Raw genomic sequence first — 13,099 nt, 5'->3', positions numbered from 1 at the left:
GCAACTGGGACAGAATCTGGCGCCCAGACCGGGACTAGAACCCAGTGTGCCGGCGCCACAAGGCGGAGGATTAGCCTAGTGAGCCGCGGCACTGGCCCCAAATGCTTCTCATCATCACGTCCTTTCATGTGAGCTGCATCTCTTCCTCTCACAAATGGAGGCAATGCCTGCCTCCAACTGTTCCTATGAAGCCTTAATTAATAAGATTTATTAAAAAAAAAAAATTGTAATGTCCCATGCTGTGATGGGAGTCACCACACATTAACTAGTATCTCAAATTTTGATTGTATTTCTTGTGTGATTTTAATATACCCTGTAGGCTTTATTTTACTTATTTATTTTGAAAAATTATTTATTTGAAACGCAGAGTTACGGAAAGAGAGGAAGAGACAGAGAGACAGAGAGATCTTTCATCCATTGGTTCTCTCGCCAGATGACCACAATGGCCAGGACTGGGCAAGGCCAAAGCCAGGAGCCAGGAGCTTCATGTAGATCTCCCACATGGGTACAAGGGCCCAAGGACTTGTCCATCTTCTGCTGCTTTTCCCAGGAGCATTAGCAGGGAGCTGGATTGGAAATGGAGCAGCTAGGACTCAACCAGGCACCCAGGTGGAATGCCAGCATTACAGGCAGTAGTTCAACCTGCTACATCACAGTGCCAGCCCCTCTTTGTAGCATTTTAAAGGAGGAGAAAATAAATTCGAAGTGAGAGATGTCAAAAGTGGTTTCATTAGGTTATCTGGAAGTGAGGTGATAAGTGAGTGGTACTTGCATGTTATAGAAGCTGGAGCTAGTGGTCTCATACCTTACCCAGAGACTGGTCCTATCTCAGTCCATTATCTTTAAGGGAATTTTTAAAACTCCTGTAGAAGAAAAAGAAAGCACCACTTTCAGGAGTGCTTTATAATAAATCTAAATGCTTTGCTAATTGCCTGTCACCACTACAAATAGTATTTGCTTTTCCGGGAGTTTTTTTTTTTTTTTCCTAAAGGCCGTGGAAATAAATTAGAACTTCTAATTTATTGGAAGACAGAATGAGAAAAGGGGGGAGGGGGACCTGTAGGATAGCAGGATGATCTTGAGCTGCTTCATCGGAAGGGTGTGATCACAGATATAAGGAGGACGTAATCAAAAACAAGCTAGGAACAGTTGCCCTTGCTGCAAAAATGCTAACTATGAAGAAAATGCTAACTGTGTATTAATTTCCTTCAAGCTAAAGCCACAACAATTAAAGTATCTCTCTAGAAACAGCACTGAGGAGAAGCCTCTGAGGCTAATTCCAGTGGGATTACAGGGTTTGGGTCCCACCATCTTCTTGGCAGGGCTAGGAGGTCCTTCAGAGGTGAATTTACACAGTCACCTGCTTCTGTAACTCTAAATGCCATGGGTGGCTTGGTGACAATTCTGTTTATTTCTTGAAAGTAGAATTTGATATCACATCAAATGATACCACCCATAGCACCATGCCTTCGAAATCGCTTCTTAAACTCCACCAACCAACTACTGGAAAGCTCATGCCATCATAGAAAAAGTTTTATCAGAATGCGTTTGCAATGCAGTGCACTTGTAACTTCTTCAAAGAACAGCTGTGTTCAAATAAGATGTTTAAAAATGTAATTGCAGAACTTGAAATTGTGTGCTGGTAATAATTATCGGAACAAAGTCACTGTGACAGAATAACCTTAAGGTTTCAATTAGAAAATTGTCAAAATGAGGTATAAAAAAATGGGGATAAAAAATGACAGCAAGGTATTGAAGGATGAATCAGCAAAGCACAGAGGATGTTCAGGGCAGTGAGAATATTCTGTATGATACTGCAGTAGTAGAAATGTGTTCTCATACCTTCTGCTAAGCCTATTGAGTGACCGCCTTTAAGAGCGAACACATGGCTAGCGCCGCGGCTCACTAGGCTAATCCTCCGCCTGCGGCGCTGGCACACCGGGTTCTAGTCCCGGTCGGGGCGCCGGATTCTGTCCTGATTGCCCCTCTTCCAGGCCAGCTCTCTGCTGTGGCCTGAGAGAGCAGTGGAGGATGGCCCAAGCGCTTGGGCCCGTGCGCACCCCATGGGAGACCAGGAGAAGCACCTGGCTTCAGATCAGCGCTGTGTGCCAGCCGCAGTGGCCATTGGAGGGTGAACCAACGGCAAAGGAAGACCTTTCTCTCTGTCTCTCTCTCTCTCTCACTGTCCTCTCTGCCTGTCAAAAAAAAAAAAAAAAAAAAAAAGCGAACACTGAGGCCGGTGCTGTGGCACAGTAGGCTAAACTGCTGCCTGTGGCACTGGCATCCCGTGTGGGTGTTGAATGTTTTAATGTTTCTAATAGTATTGCATTAAGCCCTAACAACCATCCTATCACATAAATATTATTACTCCCATTTTGTGTATGAGTAAGTTGAGACTCAGAATAGCTGTGTCATAGCAGGTTAGGGCTCAGCCTGCAGCACTAGCATCTCATAAGATCACCAGCGTGAGTTCCAGCTGCTCCACTTCCTATCCAGCTCCTTGCTAATGCACCTGGGGAAGCAGTGGGAGATGGCCCAAGTGCTTGGGCCCCTGAACCCACGTGGGAGACCCTGATGAATCTCCTGGCTCCCGGCTTCAGATCAGCCCAGCTCAGGCCATTGTAGCCATTTGGGGAGTGAACCAGAAGATAGAATCTCTCTCTCTCTCTCTCTAACTCAGCTTTTCAAATAAATAAATAAATCTTTTTTAAAAAATAGCATAGTGACATCCAAGGTCACAATAACAGAGGAAAGAGTTGAGAGACCTTAGGTTCAAATTCCAGAATCTTTCCATTACACCACCCAGCATGTTGGGCGACTTCCTTTCATTCTACAGTCAGCAATCCTAGTAGCTCCAGCTGTTTGAAAACAAGAATTACTGGAACCGGCACCGCGGCTCACTAGGCTAATCCTCCGCCTTGTGGCGCCGGCACACCGGGTTCTAGTCCCAGTTGGGGCGCCGGATTCTGTCCCGGTTGCCCCTCTTCCAGGCCAACTCTCAGCTGTGGCCAGGGAGTGCAGTGGAGGATGGCCCAAGTGCTTGGGCCCTGCACCCCATGGGAGACCAGGAGAAGTACCTGGCTCCTGCCATCGGATCAGCTTCCTGTTAATGTACCCTGGGAGTCAGGGGGTGATGGCTCAAATAATTGGGTTTTGCCAGGGGGTGATGGCTCAGATAATTGGGTTCTGCCACCCTTGTGGGAGACCCAGATTGAATTCCAGGCTTCTGCCTTAGTATGGCCCAGTTCTAGCTGTTGCAGGAATTTGGAGGGTGAACCTTCAGGCAGAAGATCTTTCTCCATCTGCTCTGTCTCTCTCTCTCTATCTCCTTGCCTTTCAAATAATAAAATAAATAAATAAATAAAATGTAAAATAAGAATTACTCTGCTTTTTAAATCTAAATTATATCTGATAGTTGAAGAATGTTTAAAGTCAATTATTTTGACCATTTTCTTGGTGAATTTGAAGCTCATTAACAATAATTAGCACCTGATAGACCCCCAAGATTAAATGACAAGGTTAGAACCCAAAGCTCCAGGCTGAGGGGGTATTTATTTGTAAAGACATCCACAGAAAAGAAAAATTGTATTATAAAAATACTGGCTTCAAGTAAGAAAATCAGATTATAAGAGGAGACATTTAATTTAGTTAAACAGAATTGAGAAGCCACAGCATTTCTAGAAATAAAAGCCTTGTAAGCAAATGATGTAAAAATAAAAGGCTCACAACTACCATGTATTATAAACGATGCCTTTCTAGACTTTCCAGACTCTTACAAACTCCAACATAGCAGGGTGTGCTGAAGGAGGTTAAAGAAAGCATTTTAAATCTCATGTGCCAATATCGGGATGTGGGGAACCACAGAAGGCAGCCAAGCTCCTGGGTACATAGCGATAAGTGATCTTTTATAAACTGACGACAACAACAAGGCAATGAATCTAATTAGCATGTAATACACGTAGGAGGGAAAAAATAGAATAATGTTATCTATCACCACTGATGTCATCACCCAGAGAATGAGGAGAAGGACTTACTGACAGGTGAATGCGTTTTTATAAACCATACACAGTTTTTAACATTTTAAGGGGGAAGTCAAAACGTGGCATGGTATTCTTCAGCCTGCAAAGCAATGTGTTAACTACAGTAGATGCTGGAATGTTTCCGGGAAGTGGGTCTCCACGAGCTACACTGGAGCAAGCTGCTGGTGTCCTTTCCATGAGCTCACGTGCACACACTGAAGGCAACCAGGCCGCAAAATCAGATCTGGGAACGCTTGCGAAGAAAACCTGGCACCTTCCTTTGTCCAACTTTGACGGATCTTCTGATAATTCTGATGAAGACTCAGCCTTTCCAACAAAGGAGAGAAGAAAAGTAAGAAGGCTTTACTTGTCACAGTTCAGAAAAGACAAATTATGCAGAGGTCACCAAACTGACAGGACTGGCACATGAGAAAGAACGCAGGTGGATCACTTTTAAATGCACCAATGTAATTTTTCCTCCCTAAGTATGTCTTAGTTTTCAAAGTAACAGGATATAAAATGATGCTGGGAATTGTATGATGGTACGAATTAGCAAACACTGTTCCATAGAAATACAATGCAACCCAAGTGCAATTTTAAATGTTCTAAAGCACTTTAGTCAGAAGAAAACAATTGAAAATGTATCTTTTTAATTGAAAATTAATCATGATGTGAAGGGGAAGGGGAGAGGGAGTGGGAGAGGGGAGCGTTGTGGATGGGAGGGAAGACACGGGGGGGGGGGGGGGAGGAGGCTATTGTGGTCCATAAGCTGTACTTTGGAAATTTATGCTCATTAAATAAATTAAAAAAAAAGAAAATGTATCTTTTAAACCCAAAATATATCAGATATTATTTCAGTATGAAATTGATACAGGAAATATTAGTGATGTATTTCATTCCTTTTCTCATGCAAAGTCTTCAAGTTCTGCATGTACTTTCCACTAACATTTCATCTCAATCTGGACAGGCCACATTTCAAACAGGAGCCACACACGGCCTGTCCCTGCCTTATGGGACAGCATAGAACTATTATTATCTTAGAAAGTTTCAGAACTCTGAAGATCTAAATAAAAAGTTTTATTAAAAATGCAATATGTCTGCAATAAAACTATTTTACTAGCAATTAAGAAGGTGAACAATTTTTTGGGGATGAGGGTATTAACTGAAGTCAAATACAAGTGTTTTAACAAGGCTTTTCTTATTCTTAAATGTTTTGATGAGGTGATTCCTCTGTATGACATAAAAAAAATCATAGTTCTCACCACTTAGTAGTTTATATGATCTGGGTGATTTGTAAGATTATTTTTTAAAATATTTATTTATTTATTTATTTATTTATTTATTTATATGAGAGGCACAGTTACAGAGAGAGGGAGAGTCAGAGAGAGAGAGAGTTCTTCCAGCTGTCGGTTCACTTCCCAAATGGCCACACCAGCCAGGGCTGGGCAGAGCCGAAGCCAGGAGCCAGAAGCTCCTTCCAGGTCTCCCACATGGGTGCAGGGACTCAAGCACTTGGGCCATCTTCTGCTGCTTTCTCGGGCACATTAGCAGGGAGCTAGATGGGAAGTGGAGCAGCTGGGACACAAACCAACACCCATATAGGATGCTGGCACCACAGGCAGAAACGTAACCTACCAGCCACAGCGTTGGGCCCTATGTAGGATTATTAGTACAATAATTGCAACTTATTTTTAGCATGAGTTAGAGATTTTAAAACAGTTGAAATGAACAAGTAATCATTCTCTGAATGACAATATGATTACATAATTCCAAGCATAACCCTATTTTTTCTTCTTCCCTTGTTTATTTACTTGAAAGCAGAGAGAAAGAGACAGAGAGCTCTTCCACTCACTGGTTCACTTCCCAAATACCTGCAAAGGCCAGAGTGGGGTCAGGCCAAAGCTGGGAGTCTGGAACTTACCACGGCTGCCCAGGCGGGGCGGGGGGCACTCATTAGCAGGAAGTTGGAATTGAAAGCAGGGTCAGAATTCAAACCCAGGCACTCTGATATGGGATGTAGGAGTCCCCGGTGGGATCTTAACCACTGCACCAAATACCAATTCTATTTAAAAGTTTAAGAAACTGAGACTTGGTTAAGTGAGTGTCCTGTTTAAGGCAGCACAGCTACTATGGCGTGGAGCCTATATCCAAGCTCACAGCGCCTATTCCTACCCATCAGGAGCAGCTCTTCATGATGGAGGTCCATTGTGCAGCCACTGGCCTCTCCAAGCCTCCCAGGCCACACAGGACTGGCACTTGCGTCCACAGACTCAGGAGGATGAGTTTCAGGCCAACAACTTCAGAAGGAAATGTTTTACTGGAAGAATAAAGAGTACAAGAAAAATGGAAAAGAAACATGCATCTAAGAGTTACTTTCAAAACCTTAATACCTGTTTTGAATGTTTTCAGGAAATCAAACCAGGAGCTGTGCTTCCACACTACTGTGTGTATCCATGGTCTCTTTGTTCTCCAAATGCATAAAATATAAATTTTCTGGGGTTGATGCTGGGGCGTAGTGGGTAAACCCGTGGCATGCAGTGCCAGCATCCCATATGGGCACTGGTTCCAGTCCCGGCTGCTCTTATTCTGATCCAGTTCTCTGCTATGGCTTGGGAAGGCAGTAGATGGCCCAAGTCCTTGGGCCTCTGCACCCACATGGGAGACCCAGAAGAAACTCCTAGCTCTGGCCGATGCAGCCATTTGGGGAGTGAACCAGCAAATGGAAAACCCTTCTCTGTCTCTCTGCCTCTGCCTCTCTCTAATTCTGCCTTCCAAATCAATAAATACTTTTTAAAAAAATAAAGAAAATATAGATTTTCTTTAGAACTTTTGAGAAGATGGATATTATAAGAAAAAGGGAAAGACGAGGAAGGTGGAAGGGAAAGCCGAGGTGAAAAAGGGAGAAGAACCAAAAATGGACATTATTATCAACAAGCTTGAGCGCCTCGTTCTCTCCCTGTCTCCTCCCTCCTCTCTCTCTCCTCTCTCTCTCCCCTCTTCCTTCCTCTCCCTCCTCCCTTCTCTCCCCCCCATGCACACAAACAACCCCTACCCCACACTTGCATGTGCAGACTTGAGGAGTGATATATAGCTCAGTCAAGTGCTTCCCTCTAGTGTCTAAAGTGTTAAATACAGATTTCATTCTTTGAAAAAGAAAAAGAAGGAAATAACAAATTCAGTCCCCTTGCAGCTCTAGCACCCAGTCACCTTCAATTTCAGTTACAACCAAGAAGAAATTCACGAAAGTAAAATGAGTATCCAGCTTATCTTACATCTTTACAAATTGTCCATTACGTTCCTTCCCAAACTGATTTCACTCCCGTTGCTCTAGCAAACTTAGGGGAAGAAACAGAGTCTGTATCAATCTAATCTGCTCAGCTTGCCTTTAGGAGAATGATCAATACCTTCCTATGTCTCTTCTGAGAACCCTCGGCATGAAGACCTGGCTCTGCTCTGTATTTGGCCGGTTGTTTCAGCATCATTTCCTTTTTCATGCTTGTAGTTGGAATTCTTGTTTCTCACCTTGAGCCATAATTGATAACCCTTAATTATGACTGTCTACAAAATAATTAAAAGAGCTCAACGCAAAGGCAATATAACACAATAAATATTAGACCACTTTAGACATTTCCATATTTCAATGTGAGAGTTGATTTACTTTTCTGAACCATCCGTGTGATTAAACAAAGCCATTACTATCAGCGGCTCTGTGATAAATAACCCATATGCCAAGAAAAAGAAAACAAACATGTCAGCATTGCCAAGTGTCGTTGTCGGGAGCAAGAAGGAGTCGGAGGGGATGCAGGTAGCCCCAGCACAGTGAGCCAGAAACAACTAGGGTTGGGGACCAGCCGGATGGTTGAGGGTGTCTATTAGTTGTCAACCCAGTTTCCTTCTTAGCTGAAGACTGAGCTAAAAACTCCTGCAAATATTGCTGGGTTCCTTTAAAAGACAAGCCTACTTGCAGTAACTGCACCGTCCAGATATTTCACAGTATCCTGGTATTGAAAATGCTGAAATTGTTCTCATGTCTCCTTTTGGTTTAGGGAAAAATCCAAAGGAGACCTTGATGATGGGCAAAATATCAGGTCTTCTACCTTCAAAGGCACAACTGCACAATAACATCGGAGCTCTGTCTGTCGCATACACACTGTTTTAATGTCATCATCTATTTATGTTTCATCTTCACAATAAGCAATGCTGCCAGAACTATCAGGTCCCCTTTTTACAGAGGGAAAATTGAAGCACATGGGGTTACAATAGTTCACTTACGTGGACATAGCCAGTGAGTGGCAGAGAGGGTGCTCTTAAGAGGAGTAAAAATATGCTTGCACAAAGGAAATTACTAGAGAGAAACCCTGCACAACTTCTAATATTGTCTTATTAATTTTGTCTCATCATTAATATCGTCTTACTGTTCTTATTAAAAGGAACATGTTCCCTCCAGGAGTATGCTTACCACTGTCTTAATGAAAAGGCAGCCTTTCAAAGTCACACAACTCCGCTGTTTAAATCTGACTTTTGGTTTTATTATTCCCAAACCCTGCAGTAAAATTTGTCTGAATGAGTGTTGAGAAAGGAATAGGGGAAGAAAATAAAGGCTCATATATTTAAAAGTCCTGGCCAAGTAGTTCACAAACCTAAAGAGAGTGATTTGGATAGTTGCTTTTGATCAAACTAAGAAATGCAATTGGATCCTGCCTAGTTGTCCATTGTCCATCGGTTAAGTTCTTTACAATGGGACCAGCATGTGATAAATGAGGAATCATTCTGATTCTCGCCAACAGAACGGGAACCAGACGGGAACAATGCAATGAAATAGAAAGCTTCACAAAAAAGCAATCCACTGCGGATGTGCATGATTCATTCACACAGCCTGACAGGTTGGCAGGATCCATGCCACCAATCTCGGAAGAATGAGCTCAGGTCCTCTACATCCCACTCAAAGTTGGAGGAGAGCCAACCCCACAGGACTGCCCTCCCATGGTCTTTGTTACCCATTTCTGCCATCTTCTTGAATGAGCTGCACTTGCAGGCACACAGAGGTCAGGAAATGGTCAAAGAATCTCCGTAATTCAACTCCAAAGTGTTTGGTCCTTCCTATTCAGAAACTCATGGGATGATGCTGTAAGAAGCAATGCTTATCTTGGAATCTCAGCACATTATTGTTCCTTTTGGAAAGATCAGGCCGTTTTTTTTAACCTTAGACATCTTTTATGCAACAGAAGTTGCATTAGGATGAGGTCAATCATAGTTAAACGTTGGCTAAGGAAAACTTCCATCTTCCTGTATGGCATGTAATGAACTTGGTGGATACCATTCCATGCTAACAAGTAACATCTGAACCCTAATGGGTACCTTGGATGCTGGGTGATAATGATGGATATTTATCAGTTCTAACAAATGCACCCCTCTGGTGGGGAATCTGGGGGAGGTTGCAGGCAGGGGTGGGGGAGCAAATAAAAAAATGTGTGCACCTTCTACTTAATCATGCTTCAAACCTAAAGCTGCTTTAAATAAAATTGACTTTAAACATTAGTTATGCATAGAAATAATGTCAACAAATACTACACTTTCATCTAAATATGAATGTAAATTGATCTTCAATGCTAGTTTGGAAAACCAGGCCTTTCCTCTGAGTTCAGTCTCTTGAGAGCAGTTCCAGCAGTTCCCGGTTCCCTTCCTTCCAGAAACCACACACTGAGCACACAAGAATCCCAACTGTTTCTTTTTTTTTTTTTTTTTTTTTTTTGACAGGCAGAGTGGACAGTGAGAAAGAGAGACAGAGAGAAAGGTCTTCCTTTGCCGTTGGTTCACCCTCCAATGGCCGCCGCGGCCGGCGCACCGCGCTGATCTGAAGGCAGGAGCCAGGTGCTTCTGCTGGTCTCCCATGGGGTGCAGGGTCCAAGCACTTGGGCCATCCTCCACTGCACTCCCTGGCCATAGCAGAGAGCTGGCCTGGAAGAGGGACAACCGGGACAGAATCCGGCGCCCGGACCGGGACTAGAACCCGGTGTGCCGACGCCGCAAGGCGGAGGATTAGCCTAGTGAGCCGCGGCACCGGCTCCAACTGTTTCTTCAAAGAGACCAAGAATGTAAAATGCCAAAAAAGATATTTGTAGATATGTCTGATTTTTTCCTGATGTCTTTAATTTTTCAATTATTCCAATTGTCTCACATACAACTAGTGCAAAAACTCTTTCAGTTACTCATATTTTAAAATTTTTACTTATTTATGTACATATTTAAGAGGCAGAGAGAGAGATACCATCCACTTGTTCACTTCCCAGATGTCCGTAATGCCTAGGGATGGGCTGGGCTGGGCAGAAGGTGAGAACCAGGAACTCAGCCCAGGTCTTCCACACATTTGGTAGGAACACAATTATTTGAGTCCTCACTGCTGCCCAGGATCTGCATTAGCAGGAAACTGGAGTTAGGAGCCTGAGCCAGGCATTGAACCCTGGTACTCTGAAATGAAAGTGGGCATCTTAAGTAAAGTCTTATCCACTAGGCCAACCACATACCTCACTCATTTTTGTTTACTTTCTTCAAAGTATACAATTAACTTCATAGAAATAACATTCACTTGGCCAGGGCTGTGGCACAGCAGGTTAAAGCCCTGGCATGAAGCGCCAGCATCTCATATGGGCACCGGTTCTAGTCCTGGCTGTTCCACTTCTGATCCAGCTCTCTGTTATGGCATGGGAAAGCAGTGGGACATGGCCCAAGTCCTTGGGCCCCTGTACCCACGTGGGAGACCCAGAAGAAGCTCCTGGCTCCTGGCTTTGGATTGGCACAGCTCCAGCCATTGTGGCCATCTGTGGAGTGAATCAGCAGATGGAAGACCTCTCTCTGTTTCTACCTCTCTCTGTAACCCTATCTTTCAAATAAATAAAGTAAATCTTTAAAAAAAAAAACATTCATTTTTTGATCTTCTATTTCATGAATTTATCTAATATTTAGTTAAATTATGAAATTACAGTCATACAGCAGGCACATATTTGAAAACAAGTTGCTTTTTAGTATAGGTCATAAGCACAACTTGTCAAGACAAACATGGATTGCCAGCCATGGACACCATGTATCTTAAACAGCAGCCTGAACCAATGGCATGCTTTGGTGAATGCAACCCATTAATTAAGAAGACATCTACTGGGGTCTTCTAATATGTGCTTTACCCCTCCTAACCATTCAATGATCCTTTAGGGCACAATGGTAACCTGCATATTATTGGTTATTTTGCCTTACTCTTTCCCATGATCTCACACACAGTAGGTGTTCAGAAAGCGTTGTCGATAAGTAATACTAATAACCTGAGTACTCTTACTGTTCAAGGGACTAAACATCTGTTAAAGTCTCTTTTAATATAAAAAGGCAATGTTTTCAGAGACTTGATTGTTGTTCAAAACATTAACAATGAATACACCTCACATCTATTGAGTTTTCCAGAGCTTCAAGGGGATTCACAAAACACTGGAGTTGAACCTCCATCAAAAAGAAAGTCGGGGGCCGCAGCTGTGGTGTAGTGGATAAAGCTGTCACCTGCAGTGCCGGCATCCCTTATGGGCGCAGGTTCCAGTCCTGGCTCCTCCACTTCTGATCCAGCTCTCTGCTATGGCCTGGGAAAACAATAAAAGATGGCTCAAGTCTTCGGGCCCCTACACTCATTTGGGAGACCCGGAAGTAGCTCCTGGCTTCTGGCTTCAGATTGGTGCAGCTCCTGCTATTGCAACCATCTGGGGGAATGAACCAGTGGATGGAAGACCTTTCTCTCTTGTCTCTCTGTCTATCTCTCTCTCTCTCTCTCTGCCTCTGTCTCTCTGAAACTCTGCCTTTCAAATAAATAAATAAATCTTTAAAAAAAAGAAAGTAATATGTCTTCTAATTTTAGTAAGCAGAAGTTATAATATAAACTAGCTTTGGCCACTTACCAATACTGGTCATTCATAGGTACCTGTCCCTATGATTCCTGGTTACCATGAAGTCATGACTGGGGAACCATCTTCTAATGCTAACACAATGCATTTAGCTTCACACATATTCCCTATGTCTACATGTTTTGATAAGTAGAGACCATCTTCAAATATTTGAAAATCCAGTTTAAAAATATCAAATACTCAGAGAGACATTTAATGAACTTTAAGTTTTGCCCAATCATTATATAAATAAGCGTCCTCATTACTTTTAAAATCAATTTGGGAATAAGGACGAGAGAGTTTAATCCTAGGACTTTATTATTTATTGCTGTGTAGTTTCACAGCTTCTCCTAATGTCAGAATGCAAGCCCCGAGATGCTGCTTGCATTAGATAGTAGATGCCTATACTTCTGTATGAAATGAAGGGATTTATTTTAATTGGCTGTCTTTTAATCAGAAAGCCAGAGGTGGAATGAGTTGTCAACAGACAAGGTTGCGTCATCTGCCTCAGAGGAGTGGGTGACAGTGGACGGTGAGGCCCTGGAGCCCGAGTCAGCTGTCCTGGTGACAGCCTCCGTGCCTGCGGAGTCACAGCTCCAGCTCTCAGCACTGGGAAGCTGCTTGTGCACCTGCCCTCAGGTCTCCACGATTGCATCTTCTGTTGAGCAATAGACGCTCACGGGAAGTCTGCAGATTCCAGAGTCCGTGTTGCAAGCCAGCCAAGTACAGGGTGCAGTGTTCTGCACCAAAGATGAACGGGATCCAGGAAACAGCTCCAGTCATGTGCTGTATAGAGATTGTGGTCGATGGCAGACTGCCTGTCCAGTGGTGGCCCCATGAGAGCCTGTCACTTAGTGAGGTCTTATCCATGTTAGTTTCTGTCAGTGCATTCTATGATGCTTACACGGTGAAATCACCCATTGACACATTTCTCTAAGTGTGTCCCCTGTGTGAGGGATGCAAGACCGTCATCTGAATTCTTTTAAACAAGAAGCAAGTTACATGAAATCAGACTGCTTCTTTAAGGGAACACTGGAAGTTGCTCTGGCTCCAGAAACCACAAACCATGGCCATTGCTACCCTTGCTCCGTATGCAAGTTGGCCCCAATTCTGCCATGTGTTCTAGTCAGACATGGCCCTGCGCAATCCAGACTCTTGGAACTT

The sequence above is a fragment of the Oryctolagus cuniculus genome, chromosome 13, assembly GCF_964237555.1.
Source record: "Oryctolagus cuniculus chromosome 13, mOryCun1.1, whole genome shotgun sequence".
Taxonomy (NCBI): domain Eukaryota; kingdom Metazoa; phylum Chordata; class Mammalia; order Lagomorpha; family Leporidae; genus Oryctolagus; species Oryctolagus cuniculus.
Note: the sequence above shows the minus strand (reverse complement) of the source record.